This window comes from Galeopterus variegatus, unplaced genomic scaffold (assembly GCF_000696425.1).
Source record: "Galeopterus variegatus unplaced genomic scaffold, G_variegatus-3.0.2 Scaffold4727, whole genome shotgun sequence".
Taxonomy (NCBI): domain Eukaryota; kingdom Metazoa; phylum Chordata; class Mammalia; order Dermoptera; family Cynocephalidae; genus Galeopterus; species Galeopterus variegatus.
This window is the reverse complement of record NW_007730838.1, coordinates 135216-139427: the sequence shown is the minus strand read 5'-3', so window position 1 is coordinate 139427 and position 4212 is coordinate 135216.

Genomic DNA, 4212 nt, shown 5'->3' with positions numbered 1-4212 from the left:
TCACACAGGGTCCAGAGGCTGCCTCAGCGTCCTTCTCAATAAGGCACTCCGGGCAGCCACTCCCAGTGGTTCAGAATTGCAGAGTGAGATCAATCCTATTTGCCAGTCCTGATCGAGTTGCCTGGTTGGTGATAGGTGTCAGGATGTCAGGCCACAATGGCCCTGGCCCTTGCTCGGATACCTGAGACCTTCCATGGGACTTTTTTTTTTTCACCTGCAGAGGTGGAGTGAATGTGGTGTGTGGCTGAGGAGCAGGCCTAGGAGAGAGTGTGATGAGGCAGGCTGCTCCTTGCTGCCCACCTCTCCAACCAGAAGAGCCAACCAGAAAGATTATCTCAGCAAATAAAAGAGAAAAATGATTCCTACATTAATCTTAAACGGGTGTTTATATGATTTTGGGTAACGAGAGCAATAATGATTATATTGCTCAAATAATAAAATCTGAGAAGTGTTGTGCATCTGAGCTGACCATATGGGAAGCATCAGGACTGGCAGCAGGGGCTCTGAGCAAGAGAGCTGGGGACTCCCGGCCGCTGCTGCATGGGGACAGCAGCCATGGTGGAGAAACCTCGTTTTCCTAGGGGACCAACTCAATTCTGCACTCTCTTGGAAAACCTCTTTATTTCACTTATGTCTTCTTAAAACAAAACAAGACAGTAGTTCTTGATTACAACCTCCTGATGTGCATCTGCCTTGGCACAACTCTGGGACTGCCTTGAGAGTAACTGAGGACACAAAGGGAATTGAAAGCTAAGGGTATGGGAAACCCTGGTCAACAGCCAGCTCCGTTGTTGGGCCAAACCTCAAACAGGACCCATTTTGATCTGTTTCTTGTCCAGCCACAGGGGACTCCCGCCAAGCAGGAGAGCCTGCTGATGGCTGGGGGAGGTCCTTCTGAGAATCCTGTGCTCTGGGCAAAACACATTGTCAATTACTGCACTAGCACACCCGTGCCTTCCTGCGTCCAGACCTTTGCTCACACTTTTTTGAGACGACTCCCCACCCCCACCCTTCCTATTGCTTTCCATCGAAATTCAACCCACCTAAAAGCCTCAACTTAAATCACATGTCCTCAGAAAGCCATTCTTGGCACCATCTTTCCCTTTCCTGCCCTGTCTAAATTAATTTCTCTACAGTTTTTTCTTTTTAACCTCTCTTTAAGAACTCAACAGTTCTATTTGGACATTTGTAAATATGCTGTGGGCCCATCTCCTCCACTAGACTGTGAGCTCCTGGGGCACGAATGCTATGCCTGCCTTGTCTCTGCAGTTCTCCAGGAGCTGGCCTGGCCTGGAGTGGGGCTTGTGCTGAATTGTATTTTGAGCTCAGTAACTCAATTGCAGGCTGGCTGAAGTGGGCTCAGGGTGGTCCTAGATGGCATAGCACTTCCCACCCTGCTGCCCGACAGGAAAGTGAGCACTGTCTAGTGGGCATATAGTAGTGCCAAACCCACCCTGGCTAAGCCAGCTCTTTGCTGTTGCTCCCCTGGAGTATGATGACTGGAATTGCACCCTATTTCCTAGGTTGGCAACAGGCTGTCTCGTGTCCTGTGCCATCCTCTCTCCTATGTGAATGCATAACAGTGTGGACCCATTCTTACAGTCTTACCTTGAAGTGGTTGGTCTAGGAGGTGGTGCCCCAGGGCTCTCTTATGCATACTGATCTCCAAAAGGTCCAAGACTCTTTGTGGACTTATAAACTTATTGAGCTCTAACATTAGAGGACTGCAGAAAGCAAATTGTCTAACCCCTTCAGTTTAGCAATAAAGGAACATAGGGGGGATACAATTTGTCCAGGGTCACAGAGCAAACCCATGGGAGAGAGAGGAAGAAAGGCCAGGCCTCCTGACTTCTGGCCAGACACTTGGTCAGCACACTCTCCTGCCTCTGTTTCCTGATCACTCAGCTAGCAAGCAACAGCCAGGGACGCATGTGGACATGGTGAAGGGACTTGGCCATTTCTGGGTTTAACGTGCATAATTTTTAGAAAGCAGTTTATCATGATTTGTAATTGATTAATGTAGAATGTCCTTTCAATATGTGGAGTGATATTGCTATACATAATTCACTAGATTTTACATTTGACTGAATAAGTAAACTGTTAAAGCAGGTGGAACTCCGAGATCCCAGAGACGAATGTCAAAAGCCCCACAATAGAAATTCTCTGAATGATGGTTGTTAATGTTGGTGAGAGTGTGGTAAAACTGCCACACTGGAATGTTCTAGGGATTGTGCAAATCGGAGCAAGCCCTTGGGGTTGCTTTGCATTTCACTCACTGACGACAGACTCACTCGTTCACTCTCTCATGTGTTCAGTCATCCACTACGGCAATGATGAACTCTGACTCCAGGCCAGACCACTCTGTAATTTGGAATTCTGCTTCATAGCCAGGCTATGAAGTGGGATTTGGTTGCCTCAGTTCTCCCTAAGTAAAACCTGGAAAAGACTAACTAAAAGTTCTATACATAAGAGTGGCCACTGCTTAAATCACTCAGAGTGCACACTGGCATATGACATAACAGTGAAAACAGCTGTCTATGAACACAACACAGACACATGTGAACTACTTATGATCATTGAAAAAATGCCTTCTAGGGCCGGCCCGGTGGCGCACTGCTACAGTGCGCTGCTTGGGAGCGCGGCGGCGCTCCCGCCGAGGGTTCGGATCCCACATACAGACCGGCCGCTCACTGGCTGAGTGAGGTGCGGGCGCAGCACCGAGGGCTGCGATCCTGTTGCCGGTCCCGGTCCGGTACGGGCGCGACACTGAGGGTTGCGATCCGTTGCCGGTCATGAAAAAAGACAAAAAGGAAAAAAAAGAAAAAAAAAAAAGAAAAAATGCCTTCTACAAAGCAGACTGTCTGGAACACGATTGTATCTATGTAAAAATGTGAGAGGCTGTAAAAAGGGGCTGGAAAGGGGTTCTTCAAAATGAAAGTGATGGTTTTGTTGTGGGGGTGTGGTTATGAGTACTGTTTTCCTGACTGCGTATGATGTTGCTTGATTGATTTTACTTATTCACTTAAAGTGAAATTCACTTAAAGTGAAACAAAGCCCAACGTCTGCAGTCAAGGCAATATGGTGCAGTTTTGGTCTTCTGCCAGCAGATGGAGATGCTCCACCTTCTGTTTTCCGGCACCAGGCTACCAAAAGAATAGCCTTCGTCTCAGTTGGAAGGTCCTGCAGATTCTATGCATTTTTATTTAAATGTCTAACCATGATTTCTCCAGCACCCGATGAACCCTAAGAGCTATTTCTGATTAGGCTATGTGGCTTCAAAGAAGCAGAGCCAAACTTTATAGGGCCTGACACATATAATTTGGGGGTCCACTTTAGAAAAATAATTCAAAATTACAAATATAAATCAACTATAGAGCCTTGGAAGGAGTCCTTGTGAATAAGGCCCATTTAGCTGAGTCTTCCTTAGCTTCCCAATAAAACCGCCTGAGAGTGCTGCTTTTGCACAGTCTGTCAGGCCTGTGGAGAAAGGGCATTGGCACTGGAAGACCACAAACTTCTTGAAGAAGTGGTCATCTATTCATTCCCATCAGGCATTGGTAAAGGGTCGTTGTCTTTCTTGTTCTTATCAGTATAATGCTTAGTGTCTGGAAGGTATATACTCAGTGACCAGATGTTAAATGAGAGGAAGCAGAAAAAGAGATTAGAAGGTCTGAAATCCGAACCCACCTTGTGTGGAAAGGGAAGCTTGGAAAAGGGTGCCAGTTGTCTGGATGGCAATGACCACAGTGCTACTCTGTGGGATTTCCACCCATCAATGACCTGATCCAATAAATCTCTGGGTTCCACAAGACATGGATTGTACAGTCTTATTATTATCTTTTTATTCAGTAGTCATAGTCATTACCATCATCATTTTTATTTCACCTATTTATTCTTAAATAATTCTGGCTTTTTCATATAAATTCTTTTTTATTTTTTATTATTAGCATATTCATTATTATAAATCATAATTTTTATTTATGCCCTTTACCTGACCTATCACTCCCCAAACCCTTCCCTCCCCCCGTGTCTGGTATCCATAGATTTGTTCTCTCCCTCTGAAAGTTCAACTTATTGTTATGGTATTTTCTCTCTCTCTTTCTCTCTCTCTCTCTGTCTTTTTTCTTTCTTTCTTTCTTTCTTTCTTTCTTTCTTTCTTTCTTTCTTTCTTTCTTTCTTTCTTTCTTTCTTTCTTTCTTTCTTTCTTTCTTT